Source organism: Melospiza georgiana, chromosome 12 (genome assembly GCF_028018845.1).
Source record: "Melospiza georgiana isolate bMelGeo1 chromosome 12, bMelGeo1.pri, whole genome shotgun sequence".
Taxonomy (NCBI): Eukaryota; Metazoa; Chordata; class Aves; order Passeriformes; family Passerellidae; genus Melospiza; species Melospiza georgiana.
In genome coordinates, this window is record NC_080441.1 from 14,841,029 (window position 1) to 14,865,002 (window position 23,974).

General features: G+C 43.5%; 1 protein-coding gene across 4 annotated transcripts in view; it reads right to left on the reverse strand.

The window, feature by feature from the left end:
- HTR2C (5-hydroxytryptamine receptor 2C) overlaps window positions 1-23,974 on the reverse strand; it is a 217,144-nt gene that overhangs the window by 54,970 nt on the left and 138,200 nt on the right. For all 4 annotated transcript variants that reach the window (XM_058032784.1, XM_058032781.1, XM_058032782.1 and 1 more), the window contains one exon: window positions 22,377-22,739. The gene's annotated coding sequence lies outside the window, so the exon portion shown is untranslated. The remainder of the gene's footprint in view (window positions 1-22,376; window positions 22,740-23,974) is intronic.

Consider the following 23,974-nt stretch of genomic DNA (forward strand, 5'->3'; position numbering starts at 1 on the left):
AGCGCAGCAAAAGAGTGTTTGGAGGCAACATCTGAAGTCTTTGAGCAAGGAGTGTGTCCCTTTCTTGCCAGAGTTCAAACACTGGAACAGTTTGAGACAGAAATTGCTTTAGTTCAGAAGCACACCTACAGCACACAGCAAGCAGTTCACAGAGAGACACCAAATGAGGCTGGGGAGCCAGGGAATCAGCAGCAGAGAAACCTCTCTGGGCACTGAGCCCTTTAATGGTCATTTTTGGGGTGAGGCTCACACCACCCCAGCCAGGCTGTGCTGGGACTGAGCCCTGCCAGGGCTGAGCTGCACCCAGGGCAGTTTGAAATTCCTGATGCACACACTTTCTGACAAACAGATACAACTGCTCTGCAGGCTGGGTTAACTAATTACACTGACTGCTGATCTAAAAAAGCCAGGAAGCAAAAGCCCACAGCCCTGATTCCTGTATTGCTACCAATTTTTGCCCATTTCCTGCACATTACAGACAAAGGAAGGTCTTGTCCCCTGTATGAGCCAGCTTGGAACAGTTCCAGAAATAGAGCCTGGGTATATTTATGCAATAATACAAACACCTCTTGAGTTCTGTGTCAGTAAATTGTATCCTACATTTTCATTTTCCAAAACCACTACAAACAAATGATCATGGAAATATCTAAAGTAACAATATTTTAAGCAGTTTTACACCAGGCAGTGTAACCTTTACAAACACACTTTGATAAATAGTAGTAGTCTAAAATGGAAACAATTATGTTACGCCCATTAATTAGTAGGGGCAATACTTCCCTGTTCAGGTGACCTAACAAATATCATCATGTAATTTAAAAATTACACTGGCAATGTTTTTCTCCCACACACATCTGACCCTCAGAGAAGATTTTGGTATAAAGGGCAAAAAAGTAGCCAACACCTTTTCAGATCCAGGTTTTATCAAGCTAAAGATAGAAATTAGAAAGCCCAAATAGAAATTAGAAGTAGTAACCACTCAGTGAGGCTGAAATCAGCCTCATCCACACAGGTCAACAGGAGCCTGTCCCAGCCTGCTGATGTTGGAATCAGTTTGTGGGGCTGAAATTATGCCCTTCAGTCCAGGGCACATGGCACAACACCCTGCTGCCACCACTCCTTGCTGTCTCCTTAACAACTGAGAGCAAGAATCTCTGGACCATCATGTGGCTGATGTGTGAGATGCATGGTTTGAACCTGTAGCTTGCAGGGCCTTTAGTGAACCACCTCAGGGTACCCCAGAAGTAAAAACAAATTCCCTCCTTTGATAAGTGCCCATTCCTTAAGGCTGGAGAAGGTGGGATGCAGAAGCCCACACAGGACTACAGGAACATCTGAACTTTTCTGCAGGAAAATTGTGTGCCACAAGCCAGGATTCCAGTTACAGAGTTAAAGCTTCCATGAGATTGCCCCAGGCAGAATTCTCTGCTCCAAATTATAACAGACCTCTCAATGTCCTTAAAAATAGTATCTTACTTAAGCACTTTGTTCTGCAAGTCTGAGCTGTTAGAAAGCCAAGGAGCTCAGTACAGACACTGACACAGAACAGGAGGATGCTCTGTGATGGAAAACCCCTCTGGGCAAGAACATCATCCATGGTGGATAGCAAAAACTGCTGGTGGGGATGTGCTACTGCACAACACTTCACAAGAGCTTCAAAGAAAGCATGATCTGGCAAAACAGACATGGGAACATTATTCCAGGGCACTTCCAAAATGTGGGAACAGCCATCATTGCACCAGAAGGGAGGACTGGATGAAGGCACACATGTTCACCAAAGAGGGGAGCACCATATAAGCTGTTAAAAACCTCAGGGATGGATCAGACAAGTAGCTGATGCCTCAGGGTTTAGCTTTTATATTTTTCAGATTCTGTGCTGCTTTAGTGTGTACTTCTGAGCTTCATATGAGGGCATGGTGAGTTCTCTGCACAGAGCTGGGAGACAAAACAATTCCTGCTCCAGCTGGGGACCAAGGACAAATGATCCAAATCTCAGGCCCAAGAGCACAAACAACGTGGGCTGAAGAGAGAAGAACAAGAAGGATGGGACTTCATAACCTAAAGCTGTAACTGGACAATTAACTCCAATATGCAAATGGCCCAGAACTGATCCAAGTGAGAGACCCCGTGACCGGTCATCCATTTTGTGACCATTTTGGGTCCATCTTGGGTGCAGCCCTGGCTGGGCTCTTGTGCTGCCCAAGATGCATCCATTGAGGCCTTTTAATAAATCTCTACTTTATTCTTTAGCTCTGTCCAGCCTCTGTTCCAGGTGAGCCTTCACAAGGCATCACAGTCATTAAACACAGTGGGTAGCAATATCAGTTTACAGCTTGTGAGCAAAACTGAGCATTTCAAACTTAGCTTCAGTCTCAGTGTTTATCTGTGGCTGTGAGAGCAGTTGAGATGGAAGATGTTAGAAACCAAACATCTCTGAAACACTGGAGAAAGTCACCTATGCACAGCTAAAGCAAACCAAGAAATCCTCTTGCAGCAGTTTGTATCAATCAAAAATAAGCATGGGACATGAGAGGATCCTGTCCGAGCTGATGGCAAGCACAAATTAAGACATTAAATCTCTTTCATTTCTAAAGTTGTGAGACTTTACATTGGCTGAAGACCAAGGGATGGTGCAGGTATTGTTACCAGAGCATACACTGATGTAAGGCACAGAAACTTCACCAAATGTAGGGATCTGAGCCCCACAAAACCCACAGACAACGCTGTCCTGGGCAGAGAAGAGCTCTGAAAGTAAAGAAACATTAACTTAATCCTGCTTTTCCTTCTCCAGCAAAGTTGTGTGGGAGGATATTGTTCAAGCACAGAACCAAGGATGAAAGCCAAAAAAAAAACCCACTACCAAAACCCAGAGCTTGTAACTTCATTGAGGATTCATAAGGCATAACAACACCAAACAAAAGTTTTTCTCTTTGATGCTTCCATAGCATTAAACTCATTTAGAAAACTGAAGCAGATTATACTTTGTGCTTTGCAGATAAAAGCACCATTGTAGTGATTTGGATGCAGAAGGGCTTTGCTCTGCCAACAACACCATCCCGGTGGCGCAGAGCAGAGCCCTGAACCACCAGCCCAGCTCTGAATGGGAGCCCAGGGCTCGTTGAGGACCGGGGGCTGCACTCCCCACCCAGAGCCAGCAGAGATCTGCTGCTGCTGAGCAGGGTGGGGTAAAACCATCACAGGATCACTCCTCACCCTGCCCAGCAAGGGCTGCGAGGCTGCACAGCCACAGCCACCAGCGCAGCACGGAGGGCAGGCTGGGGAAAGCTGGGAAAACAGGGCTATTCCTTGAGAAGCAGAGCTATTTTGGTGGCCTGCTTGTTGCAATAATATACTTCTTTAAAAACGTAAGAATAAAGAGCAAGGAAAAGCAAGAGCTTACATCAAAGCCAAATGCTCCATTCTGCCTTCCCCCAGGAGGGAAACAGAGATAGCCCCTCACACTTCTGAGTCTTACACATAAGAGGAAAACACAGAATAAGCTGTTTTTACTGAAATGACTGAAATACAGGACAAGGCTGAACTTCAATCACAAAATTTATTTTTAAAAGATTATAAGGAATTCTTGCAAACAACTTAAAATACTTCTTGTTTTCACTCGCTACTATTTAATACCAAATTTTTTTTTTGCTTCCTTTCTTTTAAGCTGCAAAATCCCAGACCAGCTATAGCAGTAATGGCAGTGTGAGTTATTCCATCCCCGCTTTCATATTGCTTTGGTCCAGTACTGCAAACTGCCAAAGGTTTTCCTTGCAAGTCTTTTAGTGTCTTGTGTTTTGGGTTTTTAAATTCCAGTCCTTTGAGACAGAAGGTCTCGGGGCTGCAGACAAAACAAGAAAAATACACCTCCTAAAGGCTTCAGAAACAGAAAGCAAAAATATATTTAAAGGCAGGGTGTGTTATCTTCTGGATTTTCTGATCTTGGGCACTTGACTCATGTTTCTTAAAGTTATCTTAAGGCCAGTGACTTTGCACTCAACAACTTCAATGAGAGATTTTTTTTAAAGCTCCACTTTTCTTTCTTTTTTTTTTTAATATTTGAAAAACATAACAGAAACCTTATATGAACCAAAGTCCACAGAGCCTGAGTAAAACCACAGGTTATACCCCCTAAAAGAGGAATGTGTTTGATCTTTCTCAGCCTTTTGCCTACAGATGTTGTGTCAGCAGTCAGCTGAACATTTCCTTGCTAGTGAGATCACCTCAGATTAGAACAATTTTGGAGAATAAATTCATCTCTGCTGTCAGCATCACAGCAGAAATTAAAGAAGCCAAAATAAAAATTAGAGACACATAGAAAAAAAGGCAACCCCCCAATCCTAACCTGTGCTTTGGGATCACCAAATCTGCACTGACAAATAACAGCACTGCACTATTTCACCCCAACAGCACCTCCTGATCACACTGCACCAGAGGTGAACTCCTGATTGCATTACTATTTTCCTGATGTTCTTTGTGAAGTCAGAAAATAGGAGGTCCTCAATGACACAAACTATAGAAAAATAGAATACATGAGCAAAACTCCAATCCTAAACAATTCTGGACAAGACAACAACTAGAAAGAATTCAACAAATATTTTCTTAGATAAATATTATTTAGAAAATTTCTTTATCAATACAGGTAAAAAGAAACACATTTGCTGAGGTATACCTCACATAGAGCCATCAAAAGCAAAGCCATATCCACCCCTGTATGCCTGGTGTGCTGACTTTTATGAGCTTTAGCCTGATTTTTGAGTAAAAATCTCTGTGCATTTAACCACCTTCCCCTCTTCCTGCCATGCTTCAAGGTGCCTCACTTGCAGAGCTGATCCAGTGACAGCAACAAACCACCAGGGAATTCCTGAATCCTTCCATTCCTCCTGCCAGGATATCCATTATTTTATGAGTTGGTTTGTTGGGTTTTGGTTTTTCCCCCTTTTGGTGCTTTTGAGGTTTTTCACAGAGTACCAAGCTCTGCACTGTGCTTTGTGATCTAAGAATGGAGCCTGCCTGCCCTACCAGAACACTTTGCCATGTCAAACTAAGATTTCTTCCCAATTTATCACCATCCAGCTCAGGCCGGAAGGTAATAACTTTTCTGTACATGTATGTGAATATATTTGCACCAATATATATATATATATATATATATATATATATATATATATATATATATATATATATATATATATATATATATATATAATCCATGCATGGTTTTGATCTAAATCTACTTGTCATTAATAAATAACTCAGTAATAATTTATTATTCTAAAAAATTTAAGGGCAAAAAAAAAAAAAAAAAAGGAATAACAGCAGGCTTCTGGGTTTGGGTCATTTTTCTTATCACAATCTCCGCCTTAAATCCCTGTTATTTGTGTAAGGACCTTTCCACTGGAAAAGGTCTGGGAAGAATTGAATGCTGAGCACCATTTTCCTACATGACTTCTTTTTAAAAGTAACTTCCACCCTTCCTTTTCCCAGTGACAGCTGTATCCTGGGGTAACACCAGGTTCTTTCCAAAACAAATGTGGCACAGCTGCTATAATTTATCTTCACAGCTCGTAGCTTAGAGTTACAGACAGAAAATACACTTAACAAGGGAATATTTCCACTGTGTGTTCCCACATGCTCCAACCCTTTCCTCAGTGCAAATTGCCGGAAAGGGTTGGAGCAGCCCTACAGTGACTAAACCCACATTATGTTTCTCCACAAAATTTGGACGGTTGTACCTAGTTTTGGTGAGTTCTCCAGCCTCTGCAGCAGGAAGAGTTTCTTTTTGCCCTAGGCAGAGGAAAAGGCTTCTGAAAGTGTGAATAAACCAACAGAGAGCTGCAGGAAGGCTTGGCTGGGCTTTCTAAGAAATTACCTCATAAAATCCCTGCAGTAAATGTCCCAGGTCCAGAAGATTTCATAAAACAAGAGTCAGAAAAGGAGCAGCTCTTGCACATGACTTTCCTCTGGCACAGGCTGTGTTTTAGGGGTGCCAGCACCCTCCAGCATCTCACTCACAGATTTGCTCACCACATTTGCTTGCAAATGCTAAGATGGAAGGAAGGAAATAATTATTACTGTAGCTGCTTGGGAATAGTTCCACAAACTTCTTTCTAGTTTACATAAGCCTTCAAACATTTTTACACATTCTGAGATTTCACTCAGAAAAAATAAAAAGATGGACTCCTGAAAAAACAGCTGTGGGCTAGAAGAGCTGTTTGCATCTAGCACTGGTTATTAGGCTAGCAGGGAAAGAGAGAGACACCATGTTACTCTCAGGATCCAACAGCTCCTTCTATCACACCAAGATAAAAATGTGTGAACATCAACCACATGGAACACAAGTTCTTTGTTTTTCTTTCCCTAATGAACTCTGCAAAGAATGCAACATAATTATGCCTCCAAAAGAAACTACTATGCTATCAGAGATACTAAAAAAGCTCTGTTCTTTGGCTGGAACCCATCTCTGCAAACGCTGTCACAACAGACTCCAAACTGTCACTTCAGCAACTGCCCCTCACGGGAAAAACATATTTCTTCTAATTAGGCAAAATTCTAACTCCGCATCTGAAGAGTATAATTTGATCTTTTCTCTAGAAACTCATTAACCACTTGAGCTCAATTATTAACATTTGCATTAATAACTCAGTGAATTAACTACCCATTGTGTGAGTGCAGCTCCTGCCTTGGCAGGATGATGCTCTGAGGAGCTTCCAATGCTCTGGGGAGCTGGTGAGGGCCATGTCCACCTCAGGAACTCCTCTGAATGTTGCAGAGATGGAGTTCCTGCCTCTGGGGCTGCCATCAGCTCACCAGAAGGCTTTGGGCAGCTTTTCCTCTTTTCCTTCCCCTTCTACATCTGTTTAAGACAGCGAACCCATGAGCAGGGACTTCTCCTCCTTCCCTCCCTCCCTCCAGGATTAATAAAGTGCCCAATACAGGACACCAAGGTAAAAATTGCAATAACAACTCCTGGCAAGGGTGAAGGGTATTAGCACCCAGCTCCCGATGCTGGGTCTGGTAACATGAAGCTCCCAATATGAGAAAAAATAAATAAAAACTTTCATGCCTAGGTAGTGCTTAATGCCACAATTATTCATGCTGGGGCTCCTGCAGGGCCCAGAGCAGCAAGGAACCTGCTGAAAGCCCTGGGGGTTCTGAGATAAACCCAAACTACACTGATTCCTTGATGGAAACCTTTCATGGCAATAGCAACCCATGATTTATTCAGCAAGAAACAGGTTTTCAAGCAGTGTTGTAAACACTGAACACACAGACATGCTTGCACCTGGCCCTGGTTATGAAATGAGATGAGTTACAAATCCAGGGCACAGTGGGGTGAGGCACAGTACAGCCTTTCAAATGCAGAAATGTATCTTCAGAAAGATATTTCCTCCCAAAAGCTCCAAAATTTGAGTTTAAAAGGGGAGGGGAAGGGAAGGGAAGGGAAGGGAAGGGAAGGGAAGGGAAGGGAAGGGAAGGGAAGGGAAGGGAAGGGAAGGGAAGGGAAGGGAAGGGAAGGGAAGGGAAGGGAAGGGAACGGAAGGGAACGGAAGGGAACGGAAGGGAACGGAAGGGAACGGAAGGGAACGGAAGGGAAGGGAAGGACAATATGCACACACACATACACAACTAATTTCTACTTTTGGTTTAAATCAGATGAGCATGTACATTCCACACTTTCCCCAAAGTAAATGTTCCACAGGTCTTTGTCAGGTAATTTCCCACAACATTTATGGGTGAGTACCTCCATGTTAAGGATTTCCAGAATCCTTTTCAATTCTCCAGCTGGTATTTGCTTCAGTGTTTTGGATATGCAGTAATGTGTGAACCTCAAAAAGCTGAAAGGCTCCAGCACCAGCTCTCTGCTATTTGGATATTAACTCAGACATTTTTGCTTCACAGCAAAGGAATGTAGCAAAAGTCAATTTTTGTTATGAGATTTGACACACTTAAGCAGCCTTAAAAAAAATTTAAAAATCAGTGCTATAAAGGAGCTAGCAGAAAAAAGAAACCATTCCAAATTGCCAGTGCTATGAGATATTTTCAGATGAATAAAGGCACAAACTTACGCAAGAGCTTCTACACAAACTGTAATATCGGCTTGCGTGAGACTCGGCTGCTTTTGTTATTCCTGCAGTTGGTAAATTCAGGCTTAACAATTTCTGAAGTCCTCTGGCTTTTACAAACAGGTGTGATTGACAGCCTCTAAATGCTCTGCTTTTCATAACAACCATGATTGACAGCCCTTTGGTGCATAGCCCAATCAGCCTAACAATGTTATTGTTCTCTAATAATTACCTGATAATTTATTTTTTCAATGTGTTGCCGTTAGTTATGGTTCAACTGAGAGTCCTCTGAACTTCCCAGAAGTTTATTTAACTCGCACAGATTTGGGGCTGCCTCTCTGGGAGCCTCCTTCTGTGGTGGCACCGGGATTACACACGCTGCTCCCCAAGGTGCGCAGGCTGTCACTGCGCCTGTAAGCGACGCTTCCCCTGGCACACAGAACACACCAGAGCCCCAAAAATGTGACAATCCACGTGTCATTCTGGCGCGTATCACCCACAAAGTTTTTGTGCAAAGAGAAATGTTTCTCAACCGAGTATTCCCCGGAGCATGGAGAGCACAGCTCGCAGTGTGTGCGCGCCCAGGGCCAGAGCCCCGCGTGGGATGCTCGGCTCCACTCACCACAGTTTGCTGCCTCCAAGCTGCTCGAGATGGCAACTCGGTTAACCTCTGCTGAAAGCAGTAATTGAGGCTTTTCTGCTACAGAGAGATCATCCTCGAGAACACTCAGCCAGGGAAACTGACTTGTGTGAATCACATGAAGAAAATCATGACCTGGCAGGGTCCCTTTTCTGGTAGCTACAAAATAAATGTCTGAAATTGGAAAGTGTGGGTTTTTTTCATCTCTTGATTTTCAGATAGATGGGATGGGAGCAGGAAGGAAGCAGCAAAATAAAAACCCACATTGCTTCCAATTTCTGAAACTTTGTGAATATTTTTTCCTTGAGTGTGTTGAAAAACATGATAAAGGCCACCTACATTGCAAGAAGGGCAAAAGAAAGATTTCTGTCAGAGGGCTATTGGAAGTATATTGTGATGCATTTAGTTACTCCTAAAAGGGCCAATGAAATAAAGAGAACCCTTAAAGAAGGAAGCAAGCTCAGTCTTAGTTTTTCCAAATATCCCCAGTTTTTCAATGAGGGTACTGAAAAAGTAAATAGAGAAGGAGAGAGCTGGGACTTTGCTCTTCAAAACCACAACTGCAGAACTTGAGCACAGCTTTGCAGTTCCCTTGTTGGGTCACCTCTTCAAGAACTAGTCTGAAGTTTGGCCTCTGCACCAAGCTACCCTGTGCATCACCAAACACCCTGCAGACCCAGGGCATGGATTTGTGTGTACAATGCTGTAATACAGAGGGTTTGTGCAAATTTACTGCAAATGGAAGCAAGGACACAATGTATAGACTGCATAGCCAAACGGGCTAATTCTGCTCATAAACATTTGCTCACAGAGATTCAGGGGCTACACTGGGGCAAATTGAATGGTTAGACCATTGCTATTTGTTAATTTACCTTTGAGTACTTCTGAATTTTAGCCACATATATTTTCTGAACTGGCCATTTCCATAATGTATTAGCCATGAGCACAATCTCTAATTATCTGCTGAGCTCATTTCTTTACTGAGTGTTTTTCCCATCCTGTAAACCTATTGGGCATTTTCTTAAAGTTGGGTTTGGGTTGACAAATCATGTAGAGAACAACAGTGAGGTGATGAATCATTGCAGTGACAGCACTGTCTCACTACAGGCTGAGCAAAGTATTCCTTGCATACCAGATACAAAGCAGAGGACAAAAAACTCAGCCATCTGTAGCTTATGCCAACATCATGAGCAAGAGCTAAAAACAGCTTCCCACAGATCTTAAGTCAATGGTGTCTCTGACACTTTTTTCCAAGGACTTTCAGGATGCATTACTGAGTTCTCAGCTCAGCACCCTGCAATCCCTCGCCTCCAGCTCAGGCTCAGAGGCTCAGTGCACTCATCTCAATTGCCCAAAGTCTGGTTTGGCACCTAAAATTCAGTTTTTCCACATGCACACAACTTCTGCTTGCTCACCAAAAGGCAGCTCAGAGAACAGAATAATCACTGTGGGGAGAAAACCTTTTAGGGGTGCAAGAGGGTGGAAAGGACCATGTGAAATGGAGATCCACCCCACTGCTAGGAATAACAATAAAGTCTCCAAACAGATGAGATCAACATCCTTCTCTGCTCTCTAAGGCACAGCAATGTGTGAGAAAGAGGCTCTGTGAAAACAGCAGAGGTCCTGGTTTGCAAGGGATCTCTTGCAGAGCCAACACTTTAAAAGAATTATTACAGCAATGGGATTTCTTCTGGTGTTTCATATCAGATTCCCAGATATTGTTTTAGCACAAAGTGACCCTTGCTAGGCACACAGTGCCATGGATCCTGTCATTCCTGCCCTTCACAGATCAAGCAGCAGTAGGTTGGCCCTGGCTGGATGCCAGACATCCTCCAGAGCTTCTCCATCTCCCCTCTGCAGCTGGACAGGGGAGAGAAAGCACAACAAAGGGTCCAGGACCCAAGGACAGAGAGAGCTCTTGGCCTTGAGGTAACTCTGCACAAAGAAGAGGGAGATGAAGGAAGCACTTCATGCATTTTCAGGATTAAAAGTGAGCATCAGAAGCCACATCACCAACTGTGGCATTCACATTCTCTGAAAAAATCCCTTTGCCCAGGATTTTTCTCCTGGAAATCCCAGAAGCCTCAGAGAAAAGGAAAACAATTCTTATCTCATTTGCTTCTCCTGTGTTTTGCTCCTTTGGAATGTGTTTGGAGATTGTTTACCCACAGGTGATTGTGCCATTGGATTCTGCTGTGAGTTGTTTTCACTCTTTGGCCAATCAGTGCCAAGCTGAGACTCTGGAAAGAGTCACAAGTTTTCATTATTATCTTTTTAGCATTCTGTAAGCATCCTTTCTGTATTCCTTAGTATAGTTTAGTATTCTTTAATATAATACAGTATAATAAAGTATTAAATTAGCCTTCTGACAACATGGAGTCAGATTCATCATTCCCTCCTTCATGGGGACATCCCAGCAAACACAATAACCAGCTGCCCACAAACACCATGAAGAAAACCCTGAATGTGGAAGAAGAGTGGAAGAAGAGTTAGAAGCATCTAACAGCTCACACCAAGCAGCTGCAAAGCACAGTGTGTGCTGTATTTGAGATACGAAACTAAGAGAAATTAATGCTGGTATGAAGTTTCTTCCCTGCAGTGGGTGGGACAAGCTTTTCCTTCAGTTTTTGCTGTGTTTCAATTCATTTACCTCATCTTGCTCTCACCAATTCTATGATGCAATCCCCAAAATCCCAGATGAAAAAACTGTCCAGAGAGATTATCCAGAGAATAATCAATAAATTCATTTTTTCTAATTCAATACAAGCTACTGATTCATCTAAGTTTATTCAATAATTCATGGCCCTCAAAGCAGTTTTGATGACCCCCACTTTCATTTCATAACAATGGAAATCTTTCCCTAGCACTGTTTCACTGTGGGAAAAAATTGAATAATGTCAGCTAAGGACATCTTAAATCTTGAATAAATTACTTTTACTCTCTCTAATAATTACTTTCCAACAGATATACTTCCAGCATCCTCTTCCCATTCATATTTTCTTACATTCACAATCTAAAACCAGATGCTAATAAATCAGCATCTCTCTGATTTACAATTTCACTAATTATTTATGAGATAAGCTAAATCATTTTCATTTAGAATTACAGCCTTAGTTACTCGAGGCAGGATTTTCTCACAATTAACATTTTTTAAGCTGCCTTAAAGTAAATAATACAATAACATTTAATCTCTGTTCAAGGTCCAAATATATTATTAATAAACAATTTTAAACTGGCAAGAACATACTTAATTCTAGAGGTATCCTTTTAATCCAAAATGAATTAAACAAGAATGGAAAAATAAAAAGGAAAATAAAAATGTGCTATTGAGCTAAAAGACCCTGAAAAATGCATTTTTACATTCCAGTGATAACACAGAAACCAGCCTAGTTTTGTATCTTCTAAATGCTATCAAAAATGAACAAATTAATCCTCTCAATAAATTAGATAAAACTTAAGGTGCTGAAAGAGGCAAAGACCTTCAGCTGCCAGAGGTTAACTCCACAGGGGAATGTCACAGCTTTGGCATCAGAGCCCAGCAGGTGACACTGCTCCACATGTCACACCAGCTCCAGGAGGGGCTCTGCCCCACTGCTGACTGCACAAACTCCCTTAATCGCATTCTGAGAACTTGTTAAAACTTTTTAAAAGTGTGTTCATATCATTAAAAAATATTATTTTCCGCTGTGTCAATCACCTCTGCTGCCCATAGGTGCAGTCCCAGCCTTCAACCACTCAATTTGGAGAATTTCCCCAAACTCCTGCTCCATTCCTCTCCTGTCCTGACCCCTTCCTCTCTTTCACACACTAGATTTTCACAGATTAAATAACCTGAAACCACATCTTTGAAGCAGCACCTTCCCTGCAGCCCAGGTTTCAGGTCAGGAGGTTCTGGGTGAGTGCTGGGGAGTGAAGCTGCTGGGTGTGAGCAGTTCCAGATCCCCAGCCCACCACCAGCTCCTCCCGAGGCAAAATTCACACCACTTGCTCCTCACAGATTAGCACTTGACTGTTCAATCCATATTCCTCTGCTTCAGTTCTCCAAGGAAAGCCAAGAACTGAGGGTTTTTTTCAGTCACCCTGAATCCTGTCATTTTTGACAACAAAACCACATTGCTGAGGGGTTTTTTTCCCTTTGGTTTTGTGGACCGTTTTTCTAGCCTGAGGATTTTGGCCAGAAAAATTCTCAGCAAAGTGAAAGAGAATGGAGCAATGATATTACTTTTGTCCCGTTTCCAGGCAGAGTGGCAGAGAGCCAGTTCTCAGAATTTTTCTCAGAAGCCAATTGATTCATGTTTGTCTCAAGTCCCAGTATCCTTGTGAGAAGCTGTCACAGGGCAGCCAAAATTGCTTCACCTACAGATGAAAGGCCACTCTCTTTCAATCATATGCAAAACCAGGCAAGTGCCACAGAGCAAACAGCTTTGCCCAAAATTCAGATTGCACCCAGAAGTTCACCAACCATTAGTCACTGCTGTAAATCAGCATGACTAATCAGCTCAGCTCCACATCCTGATGACACTGATGGATTTTCAGCAGCCCCAGGACCCATCCAACAGGGCCAGGGCAGCTCTGGTGAGCTGCACAGCAAGTGCAGGGTCATGGTGGAGAGGCCTCCCCAGAAAATGCTCAGCAAGTCTTGCTTTAAGCCAAGCTTGAAGGTGTCCTGTGACCAACACAGCCAGCTTCCCACTTTCCTACCTGGCCAGTGGCAGGAGCCATGCAAGCTGTCAAACTGGATGGGAAAGAAAGAGCAAAATGGAGAACACCACAATCTGGCGTTGCATCTTGGAAATCGGCTTGTCTTAGAGAGAAATGGGACTACATTTTAGACATTCTTCAGGTGAACTAATTCACCAGACTATATCTCAAAGTATCTTTATAACACCAATATATAGGTATATTCGAAGGAAAACTCTTACAGAAAGCCTAACAGCTAATTTTGCATGATTCCTTCATTACAAGTTCTTACACAGCTTCTCTATTATCTCAGGCTCTCAAGCAGCTTTTCAGAGACACAGTATCTGTGTACAACATGTAAACACACTTATGTTCACTTTAAAAGCAGATAAATCAAGGCCTGATATCTTGGAAATAAAACCTGGGAGAAGCAATAGAGCAGACACAATGCCCCAGCTGGGTTCATCCTGGATTCTCTCTCCAGAAAGCCTGGACTGAATACACCCAAGATTTTCACTCTTTTAGCTCAGCCACCAGAGCAAAGCACACCTTTCCATCAAACTGGAACTCTTTGGTAATCACTCTGCTGGTCAGACTGGAAGCAGTGACAGAGAGACAGAGGAGACGGCAAAATTAAGACAGTCATGACTATTTCACAGAACTTTCATGCTTCGGCGCTGTGCCATCAGACACCGAGGGAAAACAGGATTTTGGGCATGTTTTGGACTGGAAATTCATCATGCCTGAAATTCAGCACTTTGGAATGAGCTGTCTCAGCTCACTAGCCTTTTTCCTTTTTTCTGTCTTTATTTTATTGTTTTTTCTCAGCTGGGAAATATCCCAGCTAATTAATGAGTTGAAATAGTCACTAATGGATTCAGTGAAGGCAAAAATTAATGCAAGAGGAGTGGTGGGATCATAGAGCCATGAGTTAAGGCAGGGTGGGGGAACCTGAAGAGGACCCTTCCTTTTAAGAGCAGCTAAATGCTCAGCAGTTAATTGAGCAGAGGAGCTCAACCCATCTTATTCAACTACAATGCAACCTGAATATCACTGCTGTCTGTGCAACACTGCAGCTGCCTGGCACAGCCTAAGCTCGATGCCTGAATTTCAGCACTCAGTGTGAATGTCTGAAAACAGTCTGATGGCTCATGGACCATTTCTGTTGTGAATTTAAAGCAATTGTAATGTCTGAGGCAGTTTCTTCAATGTCCATAACTGAATTCAAATTAAAAGCAACAACCAAGAGACACGAGCCTAACTATCTCTGCCTGAGGCAGAAGAATTGATGTATTAACTGAAGGATAAGGTGGAACACATTGTTCCTCAGGAAATGCATTTGCTCCAAAACACATTAAGACTGTCAACAATTTGGCTTGGATGTTCACAGCATGGTACACCAAAAAAAAAAAATCATTACTGTGCCCCAGTATGCAATAAAACCAGGCTTCAACACAGACAGCAATGCTCTAGAGAGAAAAAATACATGGCCAGCAGATCAAAGAAAAATATTGGAATCATAAGGGATTAAATTTTGTGGTTGATTTGGTGTGACAAGTTCCAATTAGATGCCAAGGTTCCTTCTGGCATGTGAAAGCAGTGCTTGATCCTGGTGCCCACAATCCCCATGTCTGCATCTCCTCTGCACCCACCCAGCACGTGGGGACCAAGGCTGCCCTCCTGCACACCCTGCCCATCACAGGCAGCCCTTCCACCACCCAGGCACTGCTGCTGCAGAGCCCACATCACCTGGGTGAGGAACAGAACATTATGGACAAGAATTCTGCTGGAAAGGCAGTGCTGGGCTCTGGCAACCAAAATAAACCCAGTACTACAAACTGGGACTTTGCTGTGTCTTATCACCAACCAAAACACCTACCTAAATAATTATTTAGTGTTCCAGGACTTGCTTGTTTTACTTATAGCAACATTAAAGAAAGAAAAACCAGGCCTGGACAAAAATGCAGTGCATTTTCTATGCAGGAGAATAAAATTTGCTGCTTGCTCAGCAAATGACAGAGTGGCTGGTGTTGGAAGGGACATGTGGAGTTTATCCAGTCCAACCCCCCTGCTCAGGCTGGTTCACACAGAGCAGGTGTCACAGGAGGGCATCCTGGCAGGTCTGGATCTCTCAGAAGGAAACTCCACCATCTCTCTGGGCAGCCTGCTCCAGGCTCTGTCACCCTCACAGAACTTTCCCTGCTGTTCTGATGGATCTCCCCGTGTTTCAGTTTGTGCCCATTGCCCTTGTCCTGTCACTGGGCACCACTGGAAGGAGCCTGAGTGGGTTCTTGTACACAGAGCCCAAAATAGTCAAGGGGAAATGGACTGCTGCCACTAAGGGGTGGAGCTCACCACAGATGAGAACAGAAACAACTTTGGATATTTAAATGACACTTTTTTGCTGCTGCATCCAACATATTATGTTAAAAAAAATTCACCAAGAATGGTTGATAGGTTTTCTGTTTACCTGCAGCAGATGATATTTTTTGGGGTAAGTGGAGTGTTTTCTGCAGAGGTTTTAAAGAAACTAAAAAAATCATTGAAGCCAAACAAAAGCAGAGCCATCAACTATAAAAAGAATTTCCTCCCTTCTTTCAAGCCAAACACTTTGTTAAGAAGAAGAAGTCCAAATTTTCAGTCTAAAAGTATCAAATGGGATCACAAGCTGAAGTTCATGCTGCACTGGAAATTTGCTGTGCCCTGTGAAACCACTGGGTCTGTTCCCTGCATGGTGTGACTGCCTCACTGTGAGCTGGAGGCAGAACAATCTGGTGGGTGTGATGTTTTTCACTTCTCTACAGTTCCTCTCCTTGGAAGCTTATCTTCCCTTATCTTCCCTTCTACTTACTCCTTCAGTGACCTTGGAAAATAGAGATAGAGATCACAGAAGCAGAATCCTGAAAGGATTATGGCTTTTATTATCTTACCATTGGGAAGCTGATTAAAAGCACATATCCTTTCACAGACTACCCTGCCATTAGCACTTTCAGCTCTCTTAAAAAGGTCACTGAGCAGGATATTAAACACAATCTTAAGTACTGAGCACTCTTTATTCCAGTACAGGTGTTGCCATGGCAAATGTTGTAGGAAGTTGTCTATCCCTAGTTCAGGAGTCCTATCTTAATTCCTACACAACACAACAATGGCAACAAGGACTGTGATAAGAAAACCTCACTGGCCTGATAGCGAGGCAAAGAATTGTGCTGGGTGATGGATAGTTACATAAATACTGCTGTTTTATCTGCACAATTTCAGCCAAATCTCTGCTCTGTGATGGCCCCTGAGCCACTGCCCAGGCCGCAGTGACAATACGCTTGACGTGGTCTGGGGCCATCAGCAATCCAAAGCCAAAATCACAGCATGAAATCCTGCAGAGATCACCTCACACCTCCACAAGGCCAACCCAAGGACATTGTACAAGGTCTGAAGATGGGGCCTTTGCTGCCTTCCCATTATAATAGCAAGCTGCCTTCTAATGGCATTTCTCTTGAATCTATCAGCTGCTTCGGCATCAAGCAGGGTCTCCTGATGTCTCCTGCTGCCATGCAGAATGGCAAGGTGTGAATTCAGAGAGTCTCTTAAACCCAGCCAGAGGTCAGACAGGGACAATAATGCTCCCAGCCTCTCCAGGCTCTTCCAAGTACCAGTTATAAAACCAGTGTATTTAAGAATAGACAGCAGCAGTCATCTCCATAAGCACCTAAGTCCTTGTGTGTGGTCACACATCCTCTTTAACCCAGCAGCTTTTATTCCATACCTGGTCTGAGCAGCACCAGCTCTGCTGGAACACCAGGGCTCTGTGGTGTTTGACTGAGGGAGAGAGCACACTGCCAAATGGACAGAAATAACTCTCAGGAGCAGAAGCTTTTTGTTTTTTGGCTGACATTAATCCATTGCTGCTCTCAGGGAAGAATCCCCCACAAGTTTCCAGAGCACTGAGTCATTCCCATCCCTGGAGTGGATCTGGTGAGGGTCCTGCAGGGTGGGCACGGGGAGGGGAGGGAGCCCTGCTTGCTGACAGCTCTTATGCAATGCAGATCACCCATCTTCCTGCAGCCACTTGTGGGTGTCAGGAGAAGCCAAGAATAAAATAAACCAGGAAAAGCCTCTGGAAAGGTCTGCTGAGCAGTGAGCTGAAAGGAATATCTCTCAAGGTACAGCGAGCACACCCTGTCTTCAGCTCAAAACACAGCCTCAGGTGACCTCTGTTATGTGATAATCACACTTTGCACTCAAAATTACTGATTGACCTGCCCAGGATGTGTAAAAATCAGCACAAAAAATAGACATTAGGAAAAAATACTTACATTCCTGTCCATATGGGATAGATTCGAGCTCCTAAGCTAAAGAAAACAGCTAGGTGCCCCCTCCTGCTCATTAAAGGGAGTTGTGAAGCAAATTGCAGCATTTAAGATCCTGCTTACCCACAAGCCAGATAAATTCGAATTTCTTTTTCTCTTTTTTTCTTTTTAACAGCTTGTCTCAAACAAGCTACAACAACGTGCATCTCCAGCAGTGAAAGCAGGTCAGCACTGCTGCCATCCAGAAGGAGAGATGGTCCATTAAAAGAAAGAAGCCAATTAAGAGGCAATTGGGCACTCCTTGTTAGGAAGACAAGGGAGAAAAGGAAGGAGATAAGGAACATGACTGTCTGAGAACACCCAGTGTCCCCAGCAGAGGCTGGAGCAAACCTGGGGCTGTGGATGAAATTCATTCATGTCCTTGCCTGCAAACTGAGGAAGCATGCTATGATCAGACAACAGAAATTCAAAATAAAATCAAAATCCAAGCAACAGCACTGTGTTTTTGTCAGCTTTAAGCTTCTGGTTTTCCTTGTTAACAAGATCAAGAAATTTCTTTGCCAGAGAAAGCTCTAATTCTGTAAACTTACAAAAGTTTGTGAAAGACAGGATTACTGATTAACTCCTGATTAATGCTGCAGCTTTAGGGCAGTGTAGCAGCCAAATTAATACTTTAACTGTACATGCAGGATTGGAAACCAACTGTTAACACTCCTGAGTCTCCTGCGAAGCAAGCTTGCTCTCAAGATCTTCAGCATAAGCATAATAGTCAGGGTTTGGTCCCATGCACTGTAAGCACAGTGAAATTGTGGCCATAAAAACCCCTGAGAACAAGGTGAGAAGGAAGCCCAAGCAATAAAAGGTCAGGTCCCATGAAAAGCTGGCCTTCACTTTGCTGCAACTGAATTTTTGCAAAAAAGAAAAAGTTGCAATCCCTTTCAAAAGAAAATGTAAGGTGTAACCTAACCCACATCCACTGCCAAATCAAAGGTCAATAATGTGAAATGTACCTTTCTATATTTTCCAAAAAACCTGAATATACTGGATCTGTTGAAGTGTCTAGTACCAGCTAGAATCAAGAACAGCAGAAGGTAAATTTGGATGAAAAGTCTCTTCTGGAATGTACCAGATAAGGCTTCTTGCAATATCATAAAATATATGGAGAAGAAGCTTTTAATTCAATCGTCATTAAAGAGTTTCAATTAATTCCAGAGGGGCAACAAAAACACAAGCACATCTCTGCTCAGCATAAAAAGCAACAGTCTTTGTAATGGAGCAGAAGGACTCACACTTTTCTCTCTTTTTCAGAAATAAAGCTCTGTAAACACTGGGCCTACTGTCAGTCTGTACCTTCATGAATGCCTTGGTGCAATGACAGCAAAGCCACTGCCCTGCACTGCTCAGACAAGGCACACAGCCTGCTTGGACCTGGCCTCAGAGCAAATCAGGAACAGGACATGGCCTATCTCACCATGGGCATGTTTGGAATTTGAAGAAATTACCTTTCTATTTTAAATTACAGAAACGATCATCCTAAATCTGCATTCGAACCCACAAATGGTACCTAATGGAATAACATGCTGATTAAGTCATCAAACAAAGCACTCTGGTGCTGGGAGCAGCAAGGCACCAGCTGCTTCTGAGAGCAACTGTGTGTGTCAAGGGCAAAAAGTGACAAGTTTTCAGTTCACATCCAGCTGCCTGTCCTTTTCTGCACAAGAGGACACAGGCACAGCTCACTCGGTCAGAGCCTGGGCTTGATCCCTCTGTGCCCTACACTCTTTGATCCTTGGGGTCCCTTCCAACTCAGAATATTCTGTGATTCAAATGTGGAATTAGCAGGAATGTCCCTACCCAAAGTGCACAGAAGGAAAGGAACCTCTGCCTTGCAATTAATTATTTAAATCACTCGATGCAAGCCTTATGTTCACAATCTGCAGCGACACCGAGAAACATAAGCACTCCAAAACCTCTAAGGACCTTAATCATTACAGAATATGCAGGGGGAACTTGTTGACAACTGCAGCAGTCATTTAAATCTGCTGGCACTTTTGGGAACAAATGGCTCTGTATAAAATCCAGCTGGAGCTGGCTTCTCCTGCTCCTGGTCCAGAGACAGCAGGGCCAGCAGGACATCCCCCCTCCAGGGCAGGCAGTGAGTCCTGGACACCATCAGTGGAGCACACGGGTGTTTTCTCTCCTGAGAAAAGCACAAAGCAATTCTCCTGCAGCTGTCACTGAGAAATGCTTCCCCCAGACACAGCTTGTGTTGCTCTTCACAGCGTTTTCACTGCTGGACAGCAACCATGGGTTTTTTGTGGAAATAGTTTCCCCTCTCCAAAATTACAATTCTTCACTGTTAAAATCCACGAGTTTGGTGATGTTCAAGCTTTCTGTCTCCCCACCAGAAAGTTATTTTATTGTTAATTTTTGGTCAAAGCCCAACAAATCAATCCCACCCATCGGAGGAGGATGTGCTGCAGCAGTCTGAGACTTCACAAGGCTCCAATCACCAGTGAGACTTCCCTGGAGCCTTGACCTTGTCTGCAGACCTTGTCTTTCTGCTCAAGTGCTGCTCAAAACATCCTTCAAATAGCTACTGATTTTATAGTATGTAAACTTCAAAACATTTCTCTGAATTTTAAAGGACAAGGATAGTACAAGAAAAATCAGGAGAATGAAAGACAAGACCATGCAAAGGAGATAAACAATTTCGCTATCTTTTTTTTAGGTTAAGTGTACAGAGTGTTTATGAAGCTAGTGAAAATCTTCTAGATGAGCCCTTAGGGCACATCAATTTCGAATTATTTTCTTTCTGCTCTCTCCTCACTAACATTTCTCAAAAACAGTGCTGAAAATAGTTGCCAGCAATGTAATTGAGCCTGCGAGGGGCACCATAAAGGCTTCTGTACCTCAAGGCACATCACTTCTGCTCCTCCTTTTATTTTTCCATGTATTTAATTGAACTTGGCAGTAACCTTTAGCACATGAAACCAAGATGGCAAAACAGTAGATTTGATCTGTGTGCTGAGTCTGGAGTGCCTTGCTGTGAGCTGCTGGGGGAAGTGGTGCCTGGAGATTCCGGGGTTTGAAATGGAGACATGTAATAACCTGTCCCCCTGCTCCCACTTGGTGGGAAATTTAGCCCCACATCTTTTCCATGTATCAGCCAACAGCAAAAAAACCAGGATAGCACACCTCTGCAGGGATTTTCCCTAAATGACATGTAACTGTTGATAGGGAGCACTGAGTATCTCACTAGCACAGATAGAGGAACCTGATCCTTTACCCTAATCCTTAAGCTTTCAAAATATTGCAAACCATGGGCAAACCAAATAAAAGCAAAAATATAAACTATCCATCTAAAACCTTGCATTAACATTATATCTACAGACCAGTCTCTCCTTCACTTTATTTTATGCTGTGTTTCACCCCAAACTTTATGTTTGCCAGAAAGATTTTTCAAAATGAAATCAGTATTTTTTGTGTTTGGCTGAACTCCAGCACTGCAGGACATCCTTCCTGGCTGGAAGGTACACAAACAACTCTGCTAAATGTGCTCAGGACCACAAGCATCTTCCCATTTGCAAAGAGAATAAGGAAAACCTCTAAGATAAGGGCCTGAAGTCTGAGATTAGATTAAAGTTCTAAGACTCACCACATATATCTAATTAGCAGAACATAGTGTACAGCCTAAGAGAGGGCTAACCTTGTGTGTTTGGGTGAGAATGCCCTGAACTGGCACAGCTGGAGGGCAGGGAAGGACACCAGAGACCCCTGGAGCCTGGGCTGTGCATTGTGTGGGCTGGCAGGCAGGGGCTGCAGGCAAACACCCCCAAACTGCCCCTTCCTCCCTTTGTACAGGAGAGCAGAGATCAGGGCCCTGAGGGAGGATGGACAGGGCTGGGAGGGCAGCAGCATCTTCCTCACCTCCCAGTGCCTTCACTGCACTGCAGCAGCTCAATGTCCAGCCCTGCAGCACCAATCCCAAATTAAAAAACATTTCTAGTGCATAGGATCATAGAAGATGGGGCAAAACCAACTCGGTCCTGAAGTTGCAGAGGAGAAGAAATTCTGGCAATAATGGAAGGACATAATCAGTATTATTGTCATAAAATGTCTGTAGTTACTGCACTGGCAATTTTTCCAAATGGGTTAGCTTAGAGACTGGCCTCTTGCACTGATTACTAAATTATTTTCTTTACAAAGGTCTAAGTGGCTCTGTTTTCCAGATGAATAGCCTGAAGCCACTTGGTTCAGAGCTTCAGTCCCCTGAGATTCATCTTGGACAGTAAAGAAATGAGACAGATGAGCACTAAACTACCCTGTGTACAAATGCAGCAGTGGCTTGGCTGATGAGAACACTTTGTGTAAAGTACCACTGAATTTAAAACAAAGACAGAGGTGAACTGAGCTGAGTTGAAAGTTAGAATTAGTCAGAAGCAGTATTTGGTAACAAAGCATTTCTAACCAAATAAAGCTTCCTGAAGAGAATTTTGGCTTCACCACATCTCACTTCATCTGGGAGAGCTGCCTTGCCAGGCAAATTAGGAGCAGTGTGCTGGAGCTGGAACATTCCCATCCCAGCCCTGCCAGAATTCTGGCGTGCCCTGCTCCCAGGGAGCAGCAGTTTCCTCACCTGGACACACGGTTCTACATTGCCCCAGCCCTTGCTGAGTAAGCAGCACTTACTTTTTTCTGGAAGGAGAGCACCTGTGCTCAGGGAGGGGAGCTCTCTGCAGCCTCCTGCACATCTGGCGGGTGGAGCAGCAGCTGGCAGGGGCAGGAGCAGCAGCGGCCGTGGGTGAGCAGGGCGAGGATCCCACAGAGGCCCAGCTCTCCTCCAGGTGCAGCAGATGGGGCAGCACAGCAGGAACAGGGGATGCAGCCCCTCCGAGCTGCTCCAGAGCAGGCTGGTGATGAGCTGGGCAGGTTGGTGGCTCAGGGCTCTCCCAGCAGGAACTCAGTGGGCTCTTCCCAAAGCACTCGGAGCCTGGGGTGGCACTGGGCTGAGCTGCTCACCAGGGAGGAGACTCACACATGCCAGGGAGACCTCTGGGGAGAGAGATGGAGAGAGAGAGGTGAATGGAAAACAATGTTTATGCTTCAAACTTAAATGTCTGTGGCTTTTCTAGAGTATGTTTGAAACATCCCAATTAAATCAGTCCATTAGACAAAATCCCATTAATTGGACAGCTTGGTCAGCTGTGGCTTACTCAGAATTTGTTCTGGTTTTAGTATTTTATCATTAAACATAGTTCTGAGTGATTCAAACCTCACAACACCAAGGAGAAATTGCCCATAATTAACATATCCAAGTGTAAGCAACTTTCATCATACAAACACGACAAGTGCTCACACCACTCTCCCCTACTCCACTTCACTTGTTTGTTTAATCTGAATTTCTTCTCTGGGCTCCACTGAAGCAAACTTGCACTGGTTTGAAGGGTTCCTCTGCAAACACAGCAAACCAGCTCCATACAGGAGGGTTTAATCTGTCACCAGAGCTTTTCAGCAATCAGATCCATAAGCATTAGCTTTGTTAATTAAAGTAGCACATCTGAAAAATTAGCAGAAGGGAATACACTGGCATATTTCTGTGCAACAGGGAGAATTTATATCTTCAGCAGTCACCAGTGGACTGAAAAAAGCCAGTAGAGCATGCCACATGATGCTGCAGCACCCCTGGGCTAGAAAGACAAGTAATATGAGTCATTTAAAAACCAGAAACATTCAAAAGATCATTGAAAAGCTACTAAACCTCACAAAATCAAATAAATACATGAATCAATTAAAACCTCTATGAAGCATCGTAATTGAATTTTGCTGTAGTGGTGTCACATGGCTTTGCAAACTGCCCTTCAGTAATCCAATCAAAAACTGGCATGTTCCCATCCCTGCTTACTCTCCCTGATTAGTCAAAAATCAGAAGGAAATAAAAAACAAGGTGGAGGGATTCAGGAAAAATAAATACTAGGATTTCAAATTTGTCATGTTTTTCTTACTTATGAATCTTAAACTTATTTATCCAAGACAGTGGATGGCATCCTTCTGCAAGAGTGAGTTGTGGCCATGAGCCACTACAGGTATCATGGAACACAGAATCAGAGGCAAGGGGAATCATCCAGCACGGGAGCCCAGGCCAGGGAAAAGCCTGACTGTCACCGACATCTTTTAATAAAAATCCTTTCTTTAGGATTTTTCCCCCTTCTGAGAAGCTGTGAGGCCCCAGCAACAAAATGAAAACAATGGTTATCTGCTGCTGTGGAGTGCAACAGGTGCATCTGTGA